The 26314-nt window shown below is 40.6% G+C and overlaps 1 protein-coding gene across 1 annotated transcript in view; it reads left to right on the top strand.

Annotated features, from left to right (window-relative positions):
• Positions 1-26314, top strand: part of NINJ2 (ninjurin 2) — an 84201-nt gene that overhangs the window by 31236 nt on the left and 26651 nt on the right. The gene's annotated exons all lie outside the window — the stretch shown is intronic.

The raw sequence follows: 26314 nt of genomic DNA, 5'->3' as shown, positions 1-26314 counted from the left end.
TATGTTTGGTCCCTTCCCCTTCTTTTTTTCACCCCACAGCATTTGCACGGAGCTAGGCAAGATAAGAGAACCTTCTTGAGATCAGAGTTTCTTTCATGAAGCCCGGGACCTCCCACTTGGGAATGGCAGTGATGAAAGCCTGCAGCGGGAGGGAGAGGGTCAGGCTGCAGTCTCTCCCCATCCCAGGTCTGATTCATGGAGGCCATGCCCTGCCATGGCTTCAGGATCCCTGCCTGAAAGTGGCAAAGTATAATTCTTCTCTCTAGAAAGGAAAAAACCGAAAACGGTGGCCAAGTTACACTATATCACCACCCTTAGACTGGGCAAAGGAGAATGAGGTGATCCTTGAGGTGAAGCAAGAATTTTCTACCCACAGCAAATTCGTGTCTGGAGAGGTAAATCAGGTGAACTGCAGGCACCTCTTCTGTAACTTTATGTACTGTCCCCTGGGCCCAGTCAGAAAGTACAGCCATCCTGAGTCAGGAAAGGCACTGGGTGAGGCAGGAAAAGCTATTTGTTTTGGCTCTCCAAGGAAGACTTGCTCTGAATCCATAGGGTGACTACAGGGCTATCATCTACAACATTTCTTAGAAAAGAAAACCACTTTGATCGCACTTAGCAAAGGCCAAGCACTTCAAACAAATTGTCTTGCTTAATCCTCACAACATCTCTGTAAAAGAGGAACTATTCTGAACCTCATTTACAGAGAGGTGAAGGTCAAGTTCACATAGCTAGTAGGTGGAAGATCCAGGACTCTTGCTCAGGGTGGGAGACCCCAGAGCCTGCACTCCTGACCTGGGCACAGTACCGCCTCCCTGTGGGAGCTGGGTGTGGACAGAGGTTTCTGGGCATGAGACCTTTGAACGGTAATGAGCAGAGAAAGTGCCCAGAGTGCCAGGTGAAGGCCCAGGCTTTGGGGTAACTTCAGATCACTTGCCTGGAAAGGGAGGAGCCCTTTCCTAGGTAGAGGGCCCTGGCCCCACTGCCCCATGGTAGTTGCCCAAACTCTGTGGCTAAACAAAGAGAGCTGAGGTGAGGAAATCAAAACATCCTGGGGAACAAGCGGGAATGAACAAAGAGCAGAGAACACGCGACACCATGGGCCCTGGGGGGCCCGAGAAACCAGGGCACCCTGAGAGCCTGGCTGCAGGCTGTGGCCAGAGCTGCCACACTTGGCAGTGTGAACCTCTGCCTGCAATAACCTCCGTGGAGAGTTCGGGGAACCATGAGAACAGCACAGGGACCAGACCGGTCCTTTTATTCCAAGGAGCTCCAGAGCTTCACAGACACCCCTTAATTACAAGCCCAGGAAGAAAGGGGAGGTGAATTGTGTGCTGGCCAGGACACTGACCTCAGCTGCTATTGTGAAGACAGGTCTGGGAGGCAGAAGGCAGGCTCGGGCTGTGAAAAAGAAGTCCGGGAAGACTTTGGAAGAACACTGTGCTCTGACTGCCACACTTTCCTCCCCATCGTCTTTCTTCTGACGTCCTCTTAGCAAGTTCCAGGCTTCACCACAACAACCTGGCTTAGATTAGGGGACCAAGGACAACACTCTTTTCATGAAATGCAGGCAATTCTAGCATTGCAAGTGCCAGAGAATCACAGCATTTATTTTGGAAGGTGAGTGCCCAGGGATTTTTAATCCTTTATTGGCATAACTAGAGATTCTTGTCTCTGGAATTAGGTCACATAAAAGGCTGCTGTGCGGAAGGGAGTTCCCTTTTGCACAAATCTTAAAGGTATGAGCAAGGAGAGCACTGTGCAGTTTCCTCACACCATTCAGTAGTTTAGCTTCCGATGTGTAAATTGGTGGATAGACCATTTCATAGCCACGAAGTCCCTATTCTTGGCATCTTGGCCTCCTTCCTATTTAGAGGGGCGAGGGGGTGTTCCTGGTGAAACCTGTAACACTGTCATTGCTGTCTCCCTGAGACCAGAGCAATGACACTTTTCACTGTAAGGAAGCGAACACCCACACAAATGATTTTCTGGCATTCCATTCCTGAAAACTCTGCTGTCACCACCCAAGGATCCAGACACATATCCTCCCAAGACCAAGCCCCTGAACCTACACACATTCCTTTCTCTTTAGGACACTCTGTAATTAATAAGCAGAACGCAAGAAAGCTTGAGGTATAAACATGGAGGTATTAGTAGGTCCAGATTTGTAGGTTCAGAGTCTGGTTACTCAGGGCAGGTTGACACAATTAGTCCCAACGGCCAGGTTACTATCGTTGCCTTTGTTTCTTCTTTCCTCCTCTTGCTTCCAGTCCTGGACAAACGCAAGTCTGCTCCTATAGTCTTCCTCTCTGTAGGACTTGGTCTTAAATCCAGGCCAGGCAACCATTCAGAATAGCAGCGTGATCCATACGCAGAAATCTTTTCCTTACGCAGAAATCTCCTTGAACCAAGCCTTTACCTTCCTGAGATCTTCCTCTGCCCCAACAAATTCTCACGAGATTTTTCTAACCAATTTACCTCTAGCCCATTAAAAGTACTCCTTTCTATAGCCCATCACTTGAGATAAAATCCCCTGTGATATACACCCTGACTCTCAGAGAGTATTCCTCACTTTTCTCTTCAGCCTCTCCTCCCACATGCTTCCAACATCAACACCACATCTCTGCCAATTAAAGGGGTCTTCTCCTGCCTGTCAGTGGACCATGCAAAGGGTATAGGATGTCATGTGCTCATCGATGGGGTGAGTCTCCGTGTAGCCCTCTGTCACATCCCATGGTATGTGCTGTGCTAGCAGAATGACCAAATGCTTCCGGAGAACTGAGAAAGAGGGATAAATTTAGCCTATGGGGCTGAATGAAGAAGGCTTCCCGGTTGAGCTGGGCTTTGAAGGGAAGTAGAATTTCTTCAAGTAGAGAAAAGAACAGGAAGCAGGTGTAGCCTTTGCAAGGGCTAAGTCAGTCCTTTTTAAAAAATTATGCTCCTTTTGATAAATATAAAATATTCCCATTTATCACTCGGGCCCCGAGATTCTGATGTATTAGGGGTTGGTGCAAAAGTAATTGCAGGTTTTGCAATTATTTTAACCTTTTAAACAGCAATTACTTTTGTACCAACATAATCTCTTCTTAGTGGGCCTGCATTTGTCCTTTGAGAATCACTCATTTATCAGAAGTGAGAGATAACGATAGTGAGGGTGACAAAAAAATGTATACACATTTTAAAAAAGGGAAAAACTGTAATACTCAATATATACCGATAACAGGGGTGGCCGGATGGCTCAGTTGGTTGGCGCGCGAGCTCTTAACAACAGGGTTGCCAGTTTAATTCCCGCATGGGATGGTGGGCTGTGCCCCCAGGAACTAGGTTGAAAACGACGACTGGAGTTGGAGCTGATGGGTCCTAGAAAAACACACTGTTCCCCAATATTCCCCAATAAAAATTAAAAACAAAACAAAAAAAACCAAAAAAAAACACAAAACAAAACAAAAAATATATATATATATATGTATGTATACTGATAACAAAAGATGAATACAAGTCATGTTTGACTTCTGCAATTACAAGACGTCCTCAAAGGGGTCACCATCAGCATAATTTTAATACAGTTTTTTCCTTTCTTAAAATGTGTATACATTTTTTGGCACCCTCTATAGACTATTATTTCTATATTTCTATTTTAGAGCTTGCTATAGAGATCTATTACAATAATCTCTATTATAGAGATTATAGCTCTATATTTCTATGTCTATATTTCTATTCCACAGTGAAATCAGAGAGGCTCCTCTCGCCCTACCCTTCACACACACCTTTTACACATTCACATAACTTCTCACCCTTGATTCTTCAGAGAGAACATGGAAGTGTGGAACCTACCTGCGTCCCTACTTGACCTCTGTGAGTAGTATCAGGGATGTGAACTTATGTGCTAAATGGAAGAGGTCAAGACCTCAGGTTTAGGTCCTTCAAGCTCAGGACTACGGCCTCCCCAAGCAAGCAGCTTCCTTGTCTTTGCACAACAGCTGTTTGTTTTTCATAGGGCACTGACCATGCATGTCACCCTCTGGTGAAGACATAGTCCTACCCTCAGGCTCTGGGAACCTGAGCTAGAATGACACTCAGCTCTGGGTCCAAACTTAGCTCAAAAAGCTGGCAGGCTGACTTCTGAGGTGTGGGCCCTGTGTTTCCTTCTCTGAGGAAAAAATGATCTAACTAGATCATTTGTCTGAAGAAGGAAGCACTCAAGCGGAGTAACCAAGATGCCTTCGTTGAGGATAGGAGAGAGAGGTCCAGGCAGTAAAGAATGCCTAGGCATGGAGGAGGGCACTTGGGAAACCAGGTGGAGGCAGAGCTGGAGGGAGGACAGGTCCCAGAAGGAGGAAGTGAGAGGGCTTGTCTGTGAGAAGAGTGCCACCTGCTGAGCCTCCTGCAGGCACCACAGGGCACACCCCTCCCCCCACCAGTCCCCTGGGTCTCACAGCACAGCACAGACTGACCCAAATCAAGACCTGTCAAGCAAGTGCCCATGGAGAAGTCTGGGAAGTAAAGGCAAAAATAATGGAAAAGGCCAATCGTCAGGAAGCAATATGGCATCATGTAAAAGACACAGGGTTTCAAGCTAGACCAGCTGGATTCCTGTCCTTGTATTCCCACTATTAATAGTTGTAGGTCTTGAGCAAGTTGTGTTACCTGTGTTGTGTGCTTGATCTTTCTTCACCTCACCTTCCTCTCCTGGAAAATGGGTTCTTGTAGGGTTTAAATGAAACATAGCAGCTGGAACGTGCCATGTACAGTGCCTGGCACACAGTGGAGGGACACTTGTTACTTCTTTAAAATACACAGTAAGATATAGAATTATCCAGAAAAGAAAAAAAAAGATCATGTTGCATTTTTCCTAGGAGCCACAGAAAGACAGGCTTGACATAACTGCCAGGGAGTTCATTCAGCTATTGCTGCTGCTGCGTCAGAGCCACCTTTAGCATCAGGCCAGCCAGGGATGCAGGGAAGAGGAGTGAGCCTGGGGTCCAGGGCAAGGGTTTCAGTCCAGGCTCCGCCATGGAACTGTGTGGCTTTGGGCCCATCACTAAACCTCCATGCTCACACTTTGCTTGATGCCTTTGTCCCTTTCACCCGATTCTGTGACTCCATGAGACCTGTTTAGCATCTCTTGGAAAACCCATGGATTGATCTGCTAGCCAATCAACCAGGTGATCAATCTATCTGTTCATTTAGTTCACCTCGGATCCTTCCATCGCTGCAAAGATGAAAGGACCTAGTGTGCCAGGGGATGGCCTGCAGAGGCTGGGATTCCCTGGCTTGCAAGGGTACCCAAATCTCCACAGGGATTGGGAGAGACTTAGGCACTTTTGCTGACAGGTGACAGAAATGAACCTAAAGTATCTAAGACCAAAAGGGGGGATTTATTGTAAGGTGTCAAGTTTTCCTCCAGGAGCCATGTGCAGAGTGATCATGGAGGCCATACAAAGGCCTAGAACCAAAAAGCAGGAAACCCATATCAACCCAGGCAGCTTCTGTCACTCTGCCTCTCCAGGGATGCCTGGCCTCTCATCTCTGCTTCTTCCTGTGCATCTAGGTGCATGTAATCAGCAGAGGTTGGATAACAACAGTGAATCTCATTTGCAAATTCATAGGAGAGTGAATCTGACTGGTTGGCCCTCCTTGGATGGGATGCCCACCTTTAGTCCATTCAGACACAAACACATGAGCCAGCCATGCATAGACCACTATGACAATCTCTTAAATATAATATCTCTAGGCTACCTCCTGGGTGAATAGAGCGGGGGAATCTTGGAGAAGGGGAGGTTGTAACTGCCCTGACACACCAAAGGGTTGGGTTAGTTAGGATACAAGTTTGGCTGTTCCAGCAAGACCCAAAATAACAAAGGCTTGGATGAGATGGAAGTTCATTTCTCTCCTGTGTATAACAGTCTGAGTGTTGCTCTCTAGTGTTAGGGACCCAGGCTCCTTCTAGCTTGTTGCTGTGCTCCTAGGATGTTTGGCTTATGCACATGGTTGGAGAAGGCTCACTGCAGTGTCCACATTCCAACCAAGGAAAGAGGGAGTAAGGAGGGCGTTCCTTTTAAGGGGGCAATCGTCCTTGCGAACTTCTCAATAACCAGAACTTTGCCATGTGGACATTCTGCAAGAGAGACTGGGAAGGGTTCACGTTATCGAGGTGGTCGTGCCACCGGTCAAAAGTCCTACAACACCTCAAGAAGGTCAAATAGGTGTTGGAGGATGACCTCCTACAATGAGCAATAGTGGCCTTGGTTCCTGGAAACTCACAAAAGTTTTCATCTCTCCTGACTCTAGCCTTGGGAGGAGGTTATTGCCAAGAAAGAGACAAGCCTAGGAATTGCATCATAATGGAGAAGTTTAGGAAGATGTGACCAGAAGGAGTTTAGACTAAATGATTTCTAAAATCCTTCTGCACTCTTAACACCACTTCAAGGAAGGCGTGAGGAAGATGTGCCTCTTCCCCTATCCCAACTTAGAGCACAGGAAAGGAAGTTCTTGGGACAGATTGCAGAAGTGAGTTTATAACACAGAGTTCTTTAAAGGACAGATTTTCAGTGCTGCGGTTCTCACAGGCCTAGCTCAGCTCCACTCAACATGAGGGAGTTGAAATCATTTCCTTCAGGTGCTAGACACAGTTATGTTCCTGCCTAGCAACACCATCATGCAGGGCAGAGTAGCTCAGAGCAGCTAATCCACCAATAAAGCTGTGTTGAGCACCTACTGTGTGCAAGGCTCTGTGCTGGCTGCCGTACCAACACCCATAGTGCTAGAGGTGTGTCTAACAGACAATTGTGTTCACTGACCCCTTCCTCTCAACCACCAGTGATCTTATCTTTAGCTGGTCTTCCTGTTCACCAGTAATTACTTGATGGGGCAAGAGGCTTCAGTTCAGAGTCAGCTGATAGCATAATGAGTCACAAACACATATGGAGCTGCGGCTTTGCTGACGGTGCTTTCACCACCTCAGCTGTGGGCTTGGGGCAAGAAAGGAGGGTTGCCAGAAGGGGCTGCTTTCCAGTCACTCAACAGCACTGATTGTGTGTTTCAGGGATCCAGCACTCTGTGTGTGTGTGTGTGTGTGTGTGTGTGTGTGTGTGTGTGTCTCAGCTTGTCGGGATGGGGCAAGGTAGAAAGGTAGTACAAAATGACTGTGGGAAGTTAGGAACTCAAAGTGGCCTTTGTCATTTTTAGTCACCGTGATGTCAAGATGAGGTAGGAGAGTCGGGAGCAGAAAGAGCCCTGGGCCAGGAGTCAACCTGGGGTCACACTCTGGCTACAACTGAACCAAGAGAATTTCCGTGTTCAAACATCATTTTCCCCATTGTAAAAAACAGGGATAATAACTGACTTGATCAACTCCAAAGGATTTGAGACATGAAAGGAACTGGACCGTGAGCCTGGCGATGATGGCAAGGTCTCCGCGCCCCTTCAGCACCTGCGTGGCACTTGTGCACATAGTAGTAACTCTGCAGTGAGGACTTTCAAACTGAATCACTGAAACAACCTGGTGTGCTTTACACGTAAGGAAACTGAAACCCAAGGACGGACAGTGACTTGCCTCGGGTCACACAGGCTACCTGGGCAGATGAAGCCTGGAAAGCACACAGCATCTGACACCTGCATTCAATCAGCATTAGTATCCTTCCTAAGTGGCAGCACCAGGAGTAGAATCACTTAACTCTGATGTCTTTTTTTTTTTTAATTAGTTTCAGGTGCACAAGACAAAGCAAAACTTAGACGTTTATCATTTATATCCCTCACACTGTGTGAACTCCCCTCCCCCCATCCACTATCCCTCTGTACATTCCCCAAATTAATTTTCAAACCCCCAACTCTGACACCTCTGCTCTGGCCCCTCACCATATTGCCTCTGAGTTATCAAGCTAAAATCAGATAGCTTGTTAAGGCTACAATAGGGTTAATTTGCAGGAGAGCTGTTGCTGACACCTTGTCTACCAAGGGCACCTGTGCCTGTGATTTAAATACAATGGTTAAAGAACAGGGGCTCTGGAGCCAGACTGCCACTTACTCGCTATGTGACCTCATGTAGTCTCTTTATGCTTCAGTTTTCTCATCTGCAAAATGGGGATTGAAATTTTATTTAACCTCACAGGTTGTTGTGAGGATTAAACAAGTTAAAATAAAGTGCTCAGAAAAGTGCCTGGTACATAGTAAGCACATTATTAGGTATTTGCTGCTATTCAAGGTTAATGTTAGGCTTTTCTTGCTGTGGAGACGGCTGCAGAGTTGGTAATTACAATTGGCCTTCACAAGGACAGCCATCTGATGATGGTGGAGTTTGTCAATTCTGAATAGGATGAGATTTTTATAGGTGGTTTAAAGGACTGGGGACTCCACTGTGTAAATTCCTGGAGGGCTGGGGTGCTTCTCTAGTAAAGATTCTCAGGGATTGAGTATAGTGCCATACAACTAGGGGACAATTAGAAAGCGATGACCAACAACTCCTGGGAGCTATAGACCTGGCATAACCATCCTCTATCCACAACACACTGAGGGCTGAGAGGGACACAGCTTTCTACAAGCACATCTCCTTTTTCTTTTAAAATCTTTAAAATCCCAGCTTCTATTTAAATTTCCTCAGCATTGGACAGTCCACAGAACCCCCACCCCCACACCCCAAGCACAAAGAAGGTGGCTGTATGCCAAAGGACTGGAGTCAGGAAAAGTGTGTGAGAGGCAACCGTGCTCCTGCCAAGAGTGGGATGCGGTTTCCTACCCCTACCCCTACACTGGATCCCCCACCCTCCTCTCATCTCATTCCCATCCCCCTTCCACCCCCACTCCTATGGGCCACAGGTTTCTGCCTGAAAAAGCAATTAGGAGCTGCTCACTCTGGATATTTACTCCTGACCTACTTCCTGAGTGCTGGGGCAGAATGCTTGCTCTGCTGAGAAAGGTAGCATTAGCTCAGCATTCTCCCAGCCAAGCGTCATCCCGGATGCTTAGTGTCTGTCACTCACTCACAGCCAATTGCCACACCTGAGAGATGGTTTTTCTTAATGGTTTCCCATGTCAACACCTGGGCTGACTAACCTGACAGGTTCCGGGGGTAGAGCTGAAACCTGTTTCCTGGTATGTGTGCTTTCTGCCTTTTCTGCTGTGGGCCTGTTTTTGTAATTTGGCTCAGAGCCAAATTACAGACCAGTTGCCATGGTCCCAGGAACTCTCCCTGAGATTGTCATTCCAAAATTTTCCTAGTTTCTCCATCATCATCATTGTCCACAGAATACCTTACAGAATACTTACTATGTGGCCAGGTAGTTTACAGATTATCTTTAATAGGCCTGGTACCCAACCTTGGCAAAGTAGATATCTTAGGACTGCTCCTCAGATTTTAGGTGCATATAAATCACCTGGGAATCTTGTTAAAATGCAGATTCTTTTGAGTAGGTCTGGGGGAGGCCTGAGAGTCTGCATTTCTATAAGCTTCCAGGTGATACTGATGCTGCTGCTTCTAACTCCTTGAGTAGCAATGGTATCAGGAGGAAACTTTTGGTTGCAAGTGACTGAAACCCAATGTGAACTAGTTAAGACGAGGAATTTATTACAAGGACATCGGTTCCCTCAGAAAACAAATGCAGGATTAAAAATGGGCCTCAGGCAGAGTTGAAGTCAAGGAGAACTCTCTTTGTCTCCTGACTCTGCTCTCTTCTTGCACTTACCTCATTGCTTCATTCTTCCTCTGTCCCTTCTTTCCTTCCTTTGCCCTCTGTGCTGCTTAGTGCCAAGGCAATTTACTCACAGTCCTGTGGATTCCGTGTCTTCTTCTTCCTCAATATACTCCTTTATCTTGATTATGTATGTGTGTATCTTCCAATAACTTCCTAAGAAAGTAAACAAAGGAAGTAAAATTTTTGCTTACTAATATAACTGAATATGTCTTTGCACTTGATTGATAGTTTGTCCAGCTATAGAATTCTAGCTCCCAGAGTGGCTATTGTGATATCCAATGTCATTTTTCTCTAGTCTTTGTACCTCATGTCTGAAAGCTTTTAGATTCTCTTCTCTGACCTCTCGTGTTCTGGAAGTTCAGTGATGTGCCTTGGGATAGGTCTTTCCTCATTTATTACACTGGGTACTTGCTGAGTCCTTTTGACCTGGAAACTTATGTCCTTCTGTTCTAGAAAAAAAAAGTATTATTATTTATTTAATTATTCATTCCCCCTCTTTTCATTGTTCAATCTATCTGGAGCTCCAGTTATTAGCATGTTGGATCTCCTGCCCTGTTCCTTTAATCTTCTCATCTTCTGCATCTAATTTTCCATCACTTTTTTTACTTTTTGTGAGATTTTTAGAAACTTCTTTTTCTAACTTTTCAAGTTGAATTTTAAATATTTATATTTATATTTCATATTTTTAATTTCCAAGAGTTCTCGTTTTTCATTCTCTGAATATTCCTTTTTTAATAGGATATGATTCTTATTTCATTGATGTAATAGTTTCTCTTCTGTCTCCAGGACATTATTATTCTTTTCCTTTTTTGGGCTTTTCTTCTCTCTACCCTTTTTCTCTTTTCTCTGTGTTTCTTATTTCTTTATTTTGGTCTTTGTCTTTCATGTAGGTTTTCTATTTATATTAGTGAGGCACTAAGCAGTTGAATGGAAAGAGAACTAGGTAGTGATGGACAGAAGACATCTTCATTGCACCCTTTTGAATCTTTTGAATTCTGAGCCATTTTAGTATAAAGCCTGTTCAAACACAAAATAAAACATTTTAAAGTTTATTTTAAGCTTTATGTGCATGGGGATAGCTTGTCCATTGGAAAACTTCTCTGTAGAGCTATAGAGATGGGATATCAAGCAGCTTTTTCTCTGAGGGGAATTTTAAACGTCCGTGTTTAAAAGTTTCCTCTCTGGACTATTAGATCTTTTCTGATAAGAATCTTCTAGATTCCTGTCTGGGGATAGGTGTTGGGGGAGGGGAGAAGCCTAACTGCCAGTTTTCTTGAATAAGAGTGGGAGGAAGGCTGGATATCTTACCTACTGTTCAGAATCCAGATTTTCAGCCTGGTGCGTCAACCTTCTCCCAACTATAGACATACTTCATTTAACTACATTTCACTTTATTGCGCTTTGCATATACCGCATGTTTTTCACAAATTGAAAGTTTGTGGTAACCCTGCGTCAAGCAAGTCTATCAGTGCCATTTTTCCAACAGCATTTGCTCACTTCGTGTCTCTGTGTCACATTTTGATAACTCTCAAGTATTTCAAACTTTTTTTTTATTATTATATTGGTTATGGTGATCTGTGATCAGTGATCTTTGATGTTACTATTGTAATTGTTTTGGGGTGCCACAAACCACACCCATATAAAACAGCGAACATGTGTGTTCTCACTGCTACACCAATTGGTGGTCCCCTGTCTCTCTCCCCCTCCTTGGGCTCCACTATTCCCTGAGACAACAATATGGAAGTTAGGCCAATTAATAATCCTACAATGAAGGTATCCGATGGACATTTGTCTCATTAGGGAGACCACCTCAGGGATGATGTAGATGCCTGATCTCTGCACTGTACACCTGAAGCTAAAGCTGAACAATAATGAATGTCAGCTACATTCATATAAATATATATATTTACAAGAAGGGAGTACAACATTAGGAATAGAGACAGTGGAAATGTAATGGCTGTATGCGATGTCAGAGGGGTAGTAGTTGGGGGGAGGGAGGTTATCACTATGTGAGGGGTATAAATGATAAATGTCTAACTATTACATTGTTTTATACACCTGAAAATAATAAAAATAATACTAATCCTACAATGGCCTCCAAGTGTTCAAGTGAAAGGAAGAGTTGCATGTCTCTCACTTTCAATAAAAAACTAGACATGATTAAACTTAGGAAGAAAAGTGAAAAGCCAAGATAGGCCAAAAGCCAGACATCTTGCACCAAAGAGTTAGCCAAGTTGTGAATGCAAAGGGGAAGTTCTTGAAGTAAATTAAAAGTGCTACTCCAGTGAAAAAGCAAAACAGCCTTATTGCTGACATAGAGAAAGTTTTAGTGGTTTGGAGAGAAGATCAAACCAGCCACAACATTCCCTTAATCCAAAACCTAATCCAGAGGAAGGCCCTAACTCTCTTCAATTCTATGAAGGTTGAGAGGTGAGGAAACTACAGAAAAAAAGTTTGAAACTAGCAGTCTGGTTCATGAGGTTTAAGGAAAGAAGCCATCTCCATAACATAACAGTGCAAGCTGATGCAGCAAGTGCTAATGGAGAAGCTGCAGCAAGTTATCCAGGAGATCCAGCGAAGATAATGATGAAGGTGGCTACACTACACAACAGATTTTCATTGTAGATGAAACAGCCTTATATTGGAAGAAGATGTATCTCGGACTTTTGTGGCTAGAGAGAAGTCAATGCCTGGCTTCAAAGCTTCAAAGCAAGGCTGACTCTCTTGTTAGGGGCTAATGCTGGTGACTTTAAGTTGAAGGTGATACTCTTTCACCATTCCAAGGGCCCTTAAGAATTATGCTAAATTTACTCTGCCTGTGCTCTATAAATGGAACAACAAGGTCAGAATGATAGCATATCTGTTTGTCACATAGTTTACTGAATATTTTAAGCCCACTGTTGAGACCCACTGCTCGGGGCGGGGGGTGGGGGGAGGAAGATTCCTTTCAAAATATTACTGCTCATTGACAATGCACCTGGTCACCCAGGAGTTCTGATGGAGATATACAATGAGATTAGTGTGTTTCAATGAGTTTAGCCTGCTAATACAACATCCATTCTGCAGCCCATGGATCAAGGAGTAATTTTGACTTTCACATCTTATAATTTAAGAAATACATTTCATAAAACTAAAGGTCCCACACATAGTGATTCCTCTGATAGATCTGGGCAAAGTAAATTGAAAACCTTCTGGAAAAGATCCACCATTCTTGATACCATTAAGAACATTTGTGATTCATGAAGAGAGGTCAAAATATCAATTGTAACAGGAGCTTGGAAGAAGCTGATTACAACCCTCATGGAGGACTTTGAGGAGTTCAAGACTTCAGTGAAGGAAGTAACTGCAGATGTGGTGGAAATAGCAAGAGAGCTAGAATTAGAAGTGGAGCATGAAGACGTGACTGAAATGCTGCAATCTCATGATAAAACTTTGATGGATGAGGAGTTATTTCTTATGGATGAGCAACGAAAGTGGTTTCTTTAGATGGAATCTACTTCTGGTGAATATGCTGTGAAGATTGTTGAATGACAATAAAGGATTTAAAATATTACATAAATTTAGTAAATAAAGTAGCTACAGGGTTTGAGAGATTGAATCCAATTTTGAAAGAAATTCTACTGTGGGTAAAATGCTATCAAATAGCATTGCATGCTACAGAGAAATCATTCATGAAAGGAAGAGTCAATCGGTGCAGCAAACTTCATTGTTGTCTTATTTTAAGAAATTGCCACAGCCACCCCAACCTTCAGCAACTAACACCTGATCAGTCAGCAGCCATCAACATTGAGGCAAGACTCTCCACCAGCAAAAAGATTACAATTTGCTAAAGGCTCAGATGATGGTTAGCATTTTTTAACAATAAAGTATTTTTAAATTATGTACATTTTTAGACATAATGCTATTGCATACTTAACAGACTACAGTATAGTGTAAACATAACTTTAATATGAATTGGGAAACCACAAAACTTGTGTTAACTAATTTTATTGCTATATTCACTTCAATTGTGGTGGTCTGGAACCAAACCTGCAGTATCCTGCAGTATGTATGTCTGTACACAAAACAAAGCGTGGAAGTCTCTAAAGCAGGGGTGTCAAAACTGCGGCCCGCGGACCAACTGTGGTCTGCAATCCATTGTTAATTGGCCCGCAGCAAATTCCAAAAATACATTCAGTTTACTTAAATAAACCAGATGAGGCAATGCGTACTTCACCTCGAGTGAGTGGCCCGGCTGTTTGTGTATTTTACTGCATATGGCCCTTGGTAAGAAACGTTGAAAAAAGTTTGGACACCCCTGCTCTAAAGCATTCTTCTAAAACTATATGTGGTGAAGGACAAGATTTTACTTTTCCGTTCTATCAGGGACCCACATGTAGTTCTACTGCACATGACTAGTACACATTTCCCACCCCATGTGACTCACAATGGGTGTTTGGAGTTCAGACATCCAAACTGGTCGATATTCTGTTCAGCAAGAAAAATCCATTGAGCACATATTTGAATGTTAAGGCAGTTTCAAATTTCCATAAAAATTCTTGGGGTGGCCGGTTGGCTTAGTTGGTTGGAGAGTGGTGCTGACAGCACCAGGGTTGCTGGTTCAATCCTTGCGTGGGCCACTGTGGGCTGCGCCCTCCTTAGGGAAAATTAAAAAAAAGAAAAAATAGAAAAGAAAAGAAAATATCAAGGAGCTTTAAATATAAATAAATAAATAAATATATAAGCAATTAAAAAAAATTCTCAACACTTATTCTTTTCTATAGTTGTCTTATTGGGGCTAGTAACAAAGTTTGTGGACCTAAACCAGTTCATGAACAACACTGCAAGAGCACTGCTCTAGAAAAGAGCAAACCTTTAGTCTCTTGCGTTGAGGAGGAGCTGTCACCAACCTTTGAAGGGGTAGTGGAGGAAATCTGGAGGGTTGAACTGCTCTATAAATAGCCTTTAGGCCCATCCCCATCTCAGTCTGCACCTAACTTCCACATTCCTTGGTACCCTGTTTCCAAATCTCCTTGAACTGTTTATGTCCCATTATTGGTTTTTTTTCTGCAGGCATCAGGCCACAGCCTCTACTGCTTGGCCAAGTCATTGTCCCTCTTTGCTCTACTTGTTTCTTCTCCCATTCTCTTTGTCCTTGCAGTTTATATTTTTATTTTATTTTTTTAATTAATTTATTTTGTTTAATTAAGTTTATTGGGGTGAAAATTGTTAGTATAGTTACATAGTTTTCAGGTGTACAATTCTGGAATACATTATATCTCACATTGTGTGTTCACCACCCAAAGTCAGTTCTCTTTCCAGTTTATATTTTTAAATATACCTTTACTGTTGTTAAGATGGCAATACCCCCCAAATTGGTCTACCAATTTAAAGAAATCCCTATCAAAATCCCAGCTGACTTCTTTGCAGAATTGATCCTAAAATTCATACGGAATTTTAAGAGACCCAGAAGAGCCAGAATGATCTTGAAAAATAACAAGTTTGGAGGACTCACATCTCCCAATTTCAAAACTTACTATAAAGCTACAGTAATCAAGTGTGATACTGGCCTGAAGATAGATATGTAGATCAATGAAATAGACTTGAGAGTCCAGAAGTAAATCCAGTTTATGATCAATTGCTCTTCAACAAGGGTGCCAAGACAATTCAATGGGAATGAATAGTCTTTTCAGCAAGTGGCACTGGAGTGACTGGATATCACACACAAAAGAATGAAACTGAATCTCTACCTCACACTATACACAAAAATTCACTCAAAATGAATAATAGTCCTAAATGTAACAGCTAAAATTTTAACTCTTAGAAGAAAGAATAAGAGTAAATCTTCATGAGGCAAAGCCTTTATAAATATAATACCAAAAGCACAAGTAACAAAGGAAAAAATTAATTGAACTCATGAAAATTAAAAACTTTTGCTTGGAATGACATCATCAAAAAGGAGAAAAGGGACACTAACCAAGATGGTACAATAGGTAAATGCTATGTTTACCTTCTCTCACAACCACTTCAAAATTACAACTAATCAACAAAACAACCATTATTGAGAATTGCCTAAAATCAAGCTGAACTGAAGCCTTTCAACTAAGGATGTGCAGAAGAAGCCACCTCCAGACTGGTAGGAAGGGCAGAGACGCAGAACCCTGGGCTGGTCCCACACCCGTGTGTAACCATTAAAGAACGGGAGAGGTATTTTGGTTGTGGGCGTCCCCCCATCCCCTAAAGGAGTGAGAGATACCAGCCCCATCCCAGCCCAGGGTTCCAGTGCTGGGGAGAGAAGTCCCCATAATTTTTGGTTGTAAAAACCAGCTGAGATTGTGTCTGAGGGTGACAGTGCAGCTGCACTCACAGGCGCTCCTCTTAAAGGGACCGTGCGCAGACTTACCCACCAACAGAATCCCTCGCTCTGAGCTCCAACATTGGGGCAGCAGCTGGAAAGGCAGCAGGGACAAGGGGTGGGGAGTTGAGTTGTCTGGCCTAGGATGGGGGGGCTGGAAAGGCAGCTTTCTCCTGGATGGGGGACCTGGCGGAGGCAATTGTTTCTTTGTTGAGCCCTCCCCCTTCCTGGCGTGTGAACACAGGTGGCTACCTTTTCTGAGTTTCTGCCTTTTGTTCGCCCTGCCCTGGCAATTTGAGACCTGGCACCACCCAACTTTCGGGCACACTCAGGCTGCTTTCAGTGGCTATTTCATGCAGACCACTTGCCTTGGCTCAAGCTGCACTTTCCTAGGGCCTCTCAAAGGTTCACAGAACCCAGACAAACAGCATCTGGCTTGAGTGTATTCTGTACCTCTGGCTGAACAGCCCTAAGCTGGCTCTAGTGGCAGTCGGGCTTGGTTCACGGCTTGGCCTCTCAAGGCACTTCCAAGCACAGCACAAGTGGCAGACTTATGCGGATTTCTTTCTGGCTCCCTCTAAGTGACTCCAGGTGGGGCACGAGCTGTGGCTGAAATAGACTTACAGTGGATCCCCTCAAAGGTGGTCCTGGGGCTGGTGCCCCCAGTGGCCAGCTTCAAAATGAGCTAGAGCATCACCTAGCCATCTTCAAGTACAACACACCAAGGGGCAGATTGGTCAGATGCCAGAGTCCAGCTGAGGCAGATCCTGCTCTGTAGGATCAGCCCCTGCACAACAACTCTTCCCCTATAGTCAAGGCCAGTCCTCACAACCAGTGAGCCCAGGGTCAGTCCCTCACATTGATGTGCAGTTATCAACCAAGGCTCAACTACAAGAGGAGGGCACACACAACCCACACAAGGGATGCACCTGGAGCGCATGGCTCAGGTGACCAGAAAGACTGCACCACTGAACCCCACAGCACATCTACTACATAAGGCCACTCTACTAAAACCAGAAGACATAGCAGCCCTAAGTAATACAAAGAAACAAACACAGGGAGGCAGCCAAAATGGGGAGACAAAGAAACATTCCAAATTAAAGAACAGAACAAAGATCCAGAAAAAGAACTAAGCGAAACGGAGATAAGCGATCTATCAGATGCAGAGTTCCAAACACTGGTTATAAGAATGCTCAATGATCTCATAAAAATGGAGATGGAAACCATAAAAAAGAACTAAAAATAAAGGATACAATAATGGAAACGAGTAATATGTTACAGGGCATCAACAGCAGAGAATCCAACCAGTGATGTAGAAGACAAGGTAGCAGAAAATACCCAACCAGAATATCAAAAAGAAAAAAGAATCCAAAAAATTGAGGAGAGTTTAAGGGGCCTCGAGGACAATATCAAGAGCACCAACTTTTGCATTATAGGGGTACCAGAAGGAGAAGAGAGAGAGCAAGGAATTGAAAACCTATTTGAAGAAATAATGACAGAAAAATTCCGAACAGAGAGTCCCAAACAAGATAAGCCCAAAGAGGCCCACACCAAGACACATCATAATTAAAATGCCAGAGGTTAAATACAAAGAGAAAATCTTGAAAGCAGCAAGAATGGCAGTTAGTTTCCTACAAGGAAGCCCCCATAGACAGGTAGCTGATTTCTCAACAGAAACTTTGCAGGCAAGAAGGGAGTGGCAGGAAATATTCCAAGTGATGAAAAGCAATGGCATACAACCAAGATTGCTCTACCCAACAAGGCTGTCATTTAGAATTGAAAGACAGATAAGGCGCTTCCCAGACAAGAAAAAGCAGAAGGAGTTCATCACCACAAAACCAGTATTACAAGGACTCTTAAAGGAACTTCTTTAAGATGGGAGGGGGATTAAAGATGGGTGAAAGGGGAAGGGATTAAGAAGTACAAGTTGGTTGCTATACAGTAGTCATGGAGATGTAGGGCATGCATAAGGACTATAGTGAATACTATTGTAATAACTAGGTATGTGCCAGGTAGGTACTAGATCTATCAAGATGATAGATGGGAATGGGGTTGGGGTCAGGGTGAAAAAGCTGAAGGCATTAAGAAATACAAACTGGTAGTTAATACAGTAGGGAGAATAGAATCAACAGTGTTGTAAAGATCCTGTAAGGTGCCAGATGGGCACTGGACTTATCAGGGGGATCACATCATAGACTGTAGATGCCTGACCATGCATTATACACCTGAAGAGCTGAAGTAGAATAATATTGAATGTCAACTATAACTACATATATAGGTATATATAGTCACGTGATGTGGAGTACAACATAGAGAAGATATTCAATGGTATTGTAACAGCTGTATAGATGTCAGAGGGGTAGTAACTTGGGGGGTGGGTTATCACTTTATGAGGAGTTTAAATGTCTAACTATTATGTTGCTTTGTACACCTGAAACTAATTTAAAAAAAAAGGAAAAAAGACCTGGATGAGTATAGTACAAAAATATAACTGTAACTACTTTAAATATAGATCCAAAGATCCTCAATAAAACATTAGTAAGCTGAATATAAAGGCGTATTAAAAGAAAATGTACCATGCTTATGTGGGATTTATGCCAAGGGTGGTTCCATCTTAGGGAATCTTTATACAATTCAGCAGATTTATAAAGAAGGAAAGGCATATTATCATTTCAATAAATACTTATTTTTTAAATATAAAAAAAAGAAAGTGAAAAGAGAACTTGCACAATGGGAGAAAATATTTACAAATCACGTATCTGATAAAGGACTTGTATCCAGAATATATAAATAACTTTTACAATCTATAATAAAAAGACAAATAACCCAATTTTCAAATGGGCAAAGAATCTACATAGACATTTTTCCAAAGAAGACATATGGCCAATAAGCACATGAAAAATTGTTCAACATCATTAGCCATTAAGGAAATACAAATTCAGAAATGTATCATGTCATCTATAGTGAGAGTTTTACTTCTTCCTTTTCTATTTGGATGCCTTTTATTTCTTTTATTGTCTGATGTCTGTGGCTAGAACTTCAAATACTACAGAGCATGCCAAAAAAAAAAAAAAAGATGTATACACACTTTAAGAAAGAAAAAAAAAAAACTATTAAAATTTTTTTTAATAGTTATGTCTTGTGTACTCATATACATGTTTTTGGCACCCCCAGTATATTGAATAATAATGGTGAGAGTGGACGTCTTTGTCTTGTTCCTTAACCTTAGAGAAAAAGCTTTCAGCTTTTAACCAGTGAGTATGATTTTATCTGTGGGCTTGTCCTATATAGCCTTTATCATGTTGAAGTAAATTTCTTCAATACCTACTTGTTGAGAGTTTTCATCATCAGTGGATATTGCTTTTTCTGCATCTATTGAGATGATTGTATAATTTTCATCCTTGGTTTTGTTGATGTGATGGATCACGTTTTTTTTCTTTTTTTCTTTTGGTGCTATTGAACCACACTTGCATCCCGGGTATAAATTCCACTTGATCACAGCGCATAATCTTTTTAATGTATTTTTCAATTCAGTTTGCTAGTATTTTGTTGAGGATTTTTTGCATCTACGTTCATCAGGGACATTGGCCTGTAATTTTCTTTTTTTATAATGTCTTTGTCTGGTTTGGGTATCAGAGTAATGCTGACCTCATAGAATGAATTTGGATGTGTTCTTTCCTCTTCAATTTGTTTTGGAATAGTTTGAGAAAGATAGCTATTAATTCTTTAAATGTTTGGTAGAATTCACCTGTGAAGCCATCTGGCCCTGTGCTTTGTTTGTTGGGAGTTTTTTGATAACTGCTTCAGTTTCATTGCTCATAATCAATGTGTTCAGATTCTGTTGCTTCCTGGTTTTGTCTTGGAAAGTTGTATGTTTCTAAAATTTATCCATTTCTTCTAGATTGTCCAATTTGTTGGCAAATAACTGTTCTTAGTATTCTTTAATGATCTTTTGTATTTCTGTAACGTCGCTTGTAATCTCTCCTTACTCATTTATGGTTTTATTTATTTGAGCTCTCTCCCTTTTTTGCTTGATGAACTTGCTAGAGGTTTTTAAATTTTATTTATCCTCTCAAAGAATGAGCTGTTAGTTTCACTGATCTTTTCTGTTGTTTTTTTTGTTTGTTTGTTTCTATTTCATTTATTTCTGCTCTGATCTTTATTATTTCCTTCCTTCTACTTACTTTGGATTTTGTTCTTCTTTTTTCTAGTTCCTTTAGGTGTAAAGTTAGATTATTTATATGGGATTTTGCTTGTTTCTTGAGGTAGGCCTGTATTGCCATGAACTTTCTTCTTAGCACTGCTTTTGAGACATCTCATAAGTTTTGTAAAGTTGTGCTTTCATTTTCATTTTTCTCAAGATAGTTTTTTATTTCTTCCTTAATTTCCTCTTTGATGCATTGATTAGTTAGTAGCATGTTGTTTAATCTCCATATATTTGTGTTTTTTCCAGTTTTCTTCATGTAGTTGATATCTAGTTTCCTGCCACTGTGGTCAGAAAATATGCTTGATATAATTTCAATCTTCTTGAATTATTGAGGCTTATTTTGTGGCCTAATATGTGGTCTATCTTGGAAAATGTCTTGCATGCACTTGAGAAAAATTTGTAATCTGCAGTTTGGGGATGAAAAGTTCTATACATGTCTATTTGTTCTTGTCTAATACGGCATTTAAGGCCATTATTTCTTTATTAATTTTCTATCTGGATGATCTATCCCTTGAGGTAAGTAGGGTATTACAGTCTCCAACTATTTTTGTATTATTGTTAATTTCTGCTTTTATGTCCATTAATATTTGCTTCGTATACTTGGGCACTCCTATGTTGGGTGCATACATATTTACAATTGTTATATCCTCTTCTTGGATTGACCTTTTTATCATTATGTACTGTCTTTCCTTGTTTCTTTTTACATTCTTTGTTTTAAAGTCTATTTTGTCTTATATGAATATTGCTACCCAGCTTTCTTTTTGTTTCTATTTGTATGAAATATCTTTATCTATCCTTTTACTTTCAGTTTGTGTGTGTGTCTTTTGATCTAAAGTGAGTTGCTTGTAGACAGCATATATATGGGCTTTGCTTTTTTTATCCATTCTCCTATCCTATGTCTTTTTTTTTTCATTAGTTTCAGGTGCACAAGACAAAGCAAAACTTAGACGTTTATCATTTATATCCCTCACACTGTGTGAACCCCCCACCCCCATCCACTATCCCTCTGTACGTTCCCCAAATTAATTTTCAAACCCCCATGACCATCTTGTGGTTACCGACTATTTTCTAAACCTCTCATCTTCCCCTTATCCCCACCCCCCCGCCCCTCTAGCAACCCTCAGTTTTTCCTCCATGTTTCCAAAACTGTCTCTGATTAGTTCATTCACTTATTCTTTTCTTTAGATTCCGCATATAAGTGAGATCATATGGTATTTGTCTTTCTCTGTCTGACTTATTTCACTTAACATAATGTTCTCTAGGTCCATCCATGTTGTTGCAAATGGTAAGATTTCTTTATTCTTTATGGCTGCGTAATACTCCATTGTATAAATGTACCACAGTTTCTTAATCCAGTCACCTACCGAAGGGCATTTCGGTTGTTTCCATGTCTTGGCTATTGTGTATAGTGCTGCAATAAACATAGGAGTGCATAAAGTTTTTTTAATTGAAGTTTTGGATTTCTCCGCTATCCTATGTCTTTTGATTGGAGCATTTAGTCCATTTACATTTAAAATAATTATTTATAGGTATGTGCTTATTGCCATTTTGTTAATTGTTTTTGGTTGTTTTGTTGATCTTTGTTCCTTTCTTCTTCTCTTGAACTCCTTCCTTTTGATTTGCTGGTTTTCTTTGATGTTTTGATTGAGGTGCCTTCTGTTTATTTTTTGTGTGTTTTTGGTAGGTTTTTGGTTATCATGATATATATATATATATATATATATATATATATATATATATATATATATATATATTCATCTGTATCTATAGCAGTCTTTTAAGCTGATTGGGCATTTAAGTTGAAATGCATTCTAAAAGCACTCCATTTTCACTTCCCCTTCCATGCTTTATGTTTTTGACGTCATGTGTATCTTTTTGTTTTGTGTGTCCCGTATCTACTGTAGTTACATTAACTGCTACTTTTAACCTTCATATTAGCTTTTTAAGTGGTTGATTCACTGTGTTTATTAATATATGCCTTTATCAGTGAGATTTTTTCTTCCCAGTATTTTCTTATTTTTGGTTATGGCCTTTTCTTTTCTGCATTAAAAAAAAAAAAAGTTTAACATTTCTTGTAAAGCCAGTTTAGTGGTGGTGAACTCCTCTAGTTTTTGCTTGTCTGGGGAACTCTTTATCTTTCTTTCATTTCTGAATGATAACCCTGCCAGGTATAGTATTCTAAGTTTTAGATTCCTTTCTTGCAACATTTTAAGATTTTCTGACATTCCCTTCTGGCCTATAAAGTGAGTTGCTGCTGAGAGATCAACTAATAGCCTTATGGGATTTCCTTTGTATGTGACTTGTTATTTTCCTCTTGCTGCCTTCAAGCTTGCCTCTTTATCCTTAATTTTGCCATTTTAATTACAATATGTTTTGGTGTGGGCCTTTTTGGATTCATCTTGTTTGGAACTCTCTGTGCTTCCTGGACTTCAATATCTGTTTCTTTCCCCAGATTAGGAAAGTTTTCAGCCATTATTCCTTCAAATATACTTTCTGTCCCTTTCTCTCTCTTCTCCATCTAGAATCCTTATAATGCTGATGTTTAGCACTTGATGTTGTCCCAGAAGTCCCTTATATTATCCTCATTTAAAAATTTTGTTTTCCATTGTGCTGTTCTGATTGGATGATTTCCACTACTCTGTCTTCAAAGTTGCTAACTCGCTCTTCTGTATTAACTAATCTGATGTTGATTACTTCTAACATATTCTTCATCACAGTTATTATATTCTTCATCTCCAATTGGTTCTTTATTACATTTTCTAACTCTTTGTTGAAGTGCTCTCTGAGTTCCTCTATTCTACTCTCAAGTGTGTTGAACATTCATATGACTGATTCTTTTAATTCTTTATCAGTCAGTTTACTTATCTCTGTTTCATTAGAGTTTTTTTCCAGGGTTTTTTCTTGTTTCTCCATTTGGGGCATATGTTTCCCCATTTTGTTTGACTTTCTGTGTTTGTCCCTATGACTTACATGAAATACCTATCTCTCCCAATCTTGAAAAAGTGGCCTCTGTATAGACTGTGTGCTGGATGGTTTTGGCTGTCCAGTTGTAGTTGGGGAGAGCACGTGGGGTACCTGGTGTGCTGCTTGACCAGACGGAGTAGGTTCTGGGTGGGGCAGTCTGGTATGTGCATGCTTCCTTGCCCTCCTGCTCCAGGGCAAGCTGTCTGTGTGGGCTGGGCTGCCAGATGTGCATGCAGCCGCCCTGTTGCTTTAATTGTCTGCTGCCCAAACTGCATCTGGGTAGGGCTGCTCTGAGTGCCCCACTAGGTGAGCACTTTCTCCAGGTGGACAACCTTGCATGCATGCACTGCCACACCTTGCTAGTTCTGCACCATCTCCTGGTGGGGCAGCCCTGCATGTGGGCACCACAACACTTTGCTAGTTCCACATCTCTACAAGTGGGGCAGCACCACATGTACGCACAGGAGAACTCCATTATCTCCAAACTTTCTCTGGACAGAGCAGCCCTGCATGCAGGTATCACAGCATTTTGCTGGCTCCACACTCTCTCCAGGTGGGGGAAACACATGTGCACATGCAGCCCAGTGGGTGCACTTAGCAGAGTCCTGCTGCACCTGCCAGATCAATCCCCAGTCCCCATTTATGCACACTATGGTGCCCTCCTATTCCTGCTGGATCTAGCTTTGGGAGGGGTAGCTGGGGACACACTACAGAAGCCCTGAAGGTTGGCCAGAGAACCTCAATAAAGCACCCATCTGCTATCCAAGTGCAGAAGAAAATTACTCTATTGTGCTTACCTGTTCCTCCAGTCCTGTATAGTTCCCCCAGCTCCCAGAGAACTCTCACAGCTCCCCCTCCTTCTCTTCTCTCTCTCTCTCTCTCTCTCTCTCTCTCTCTCTCTCTCTCTCTCTCTCTCTCCCCACTTCTCTCTCTCATTTGTTGTACCAGAAACTGTACAATTGGCTTCCAGTTGTCTCTCAGGAAAATTGCTTTAAATATAGGCATACACCCAATTTTCTTGAGAGGGGGCAAGCTCTGCATTCTTTTATGCAGCCTTGCTTTCTGCCACTTTTTAATGTTTGGAAAATACTTCCCCATTATAAGGTCATTATCTTGTCTTCTGGTTTTATTGTTTATTTTTTACCTTTAACTATTTAGGCTGTTTGAAATTTAATGAATAATGTATCCCTTTCCCTGATAAGTTTTTGATACTTTCTTAGCATTCATTAGGTTCTTATTTATAATAAGATCTGTTTCAGTCAATTGATTTTTTTTAATAGATGTTATCTTGTAGGGCAAGTCTTCCCTCTTGATTATTTTTTCTAAACGTTCTTAACAATTCTGACAACTAAACAATAAAATTATTGCATCAAGTTGGTTTGGCAATAAACCTAATGCATTAATTTGAGAAGAGTTGACATATTTAAGATATTCAGATTTCTAATTTATTTCTACTTAAAAAATCTCTTCTACTATATTACATCTTTATCAGTTCTACTTTTGTCTATTCATGTTTTCTTTTTGTTTTTTTCTTGATTACATTTACAGAGAATGATTTATTGTACTTTTCTTTCAGAAAAAAAAATCAATCCCAGGGGTTTATTTACTAAATCTACTGATATTCTGCTTTGTAACTAACAAATTTCTAGAATCATCTTAATTTTTTTTTCCTTATTTCTATTTGTCTTAGGTTTGTTTTATTGTTCTTTTCATAAGTTTTCTGAGATAAATTTCAGTTTGTTTATTTTTATCATTTTTTATAATGGTAGTATTTACCTTTAACAACTTGGACCATATTCTATAATATGTTCTGATTCTCATAATTAACTAAAGAGTTTGTAATTGATATATTTAAAACAGCTTTTAAAATATGGAATATAATTTATATACCATCAATTTCACCTGTTTAAAGTATACAATTAAATGGGTTTTAATATACATTTAATATACATATACAAGTTTTTGAGTGGACATACATTTTCATTTCTCTTGGGTAGACACCTGGGAGTGGAAGAGCTGGGTCATGTGGTACTCTATATTTAACCTTTTGAAGAATTGTCAAGCTGTTTTCCAAAGTGCCTGTAGCATTTTACATTCCCACCAGCAATGACAGTTTCAGTTTCTTCACATCCTCACCAACATTTGGTGTTTTAATCATTTTTATTGTAGCCAGTCTAGTAGGTGTGGAGTTGTATCTCATTGATTTACAATGACAAATTATGGTGACTAATTATGTTGAATATCTTCTCATGTGCTTATTGGATGTTCATGGAGCTTTTTTAGACAATGCCCATTTTTAATTGAGTTACTTGTCTTTTTTTTAATTGATCTGTGAGAGTTATTTATATATTCTGGATATTAACCTCTTATCAGATACATGATTTGCAAATATTTTCTCCCATTCTCTGAGTTTTATTTTCACTTTCTTAATGGTGTCATTTGAAATACGAAAGTTTTTAATTTTAATGAAACTCAACTTATTTTTTCTTTTAGCACTTATGTTTTTGGTGTCATAACTAAAAAATCATTGCTTGACCCAAGGTCACAAAAATTTACTCCTAAGTTTTTCTTCTAAGTTTTTTATACTTTTAATTCTTTAATTTAGGTCTATGATCCATTTTGAGTTAATTTTTATGTATAGTGTGAGATCAGGGTACAACTTCATGTTTTCATATAAATATCCAGTCATCTCTGTGTCATTTGTTGAAAAAATTATTCTTTCCTTATTGAATTGTCTTGGCACCCTTGTTAAAAGTCAATTGATCATAAATATGAGCATTTATTTTTTAACTCTCAATTATTTTCCATTGATCTATATGTCTATCCTCATGCCAGTACTATGTAGTCTTGATTATGGTGTAACTGATTTTTTAACTTATTCTTTGGAATATAAAAGTATATTAAAAACATAGTTTTTAAATTTCAAGTTTCTAGAAACTTACTTTAATATTCAGTTTTATTGCATTGTGGTCATTCAAGCTTTATTTCTACTTTAAAATTTTTAATTTAATTTTTTTTCAATTATAGCCAACATTTAATACTATTTTACAATAGTCTCAGGTGTTTAATTTGCAATTTTATTACACTGTGGTAAGTAAAAGATAAGAATTTCATAAGGTA

Source organism: Rhinolophus sinicus, chromosome 1 (genome assembly GCF_057876585.1).
Source record: "Rhinolophus sinicus isolate RSI-liver-muscle chromosome 1, RSI-T2T, whole genome shotgun sequence".
In the NCBI taxonomy this organism is placed as follows: Eukaryota; Metazoa; Chordata; class Mammalia; order Chiroptera; family Rhinolophidae; genus Rhinolophus; species Rhinolophus sinicus.
This window is presented reverse-complemented; position numbering and strand designations above follow the sequence as displayed.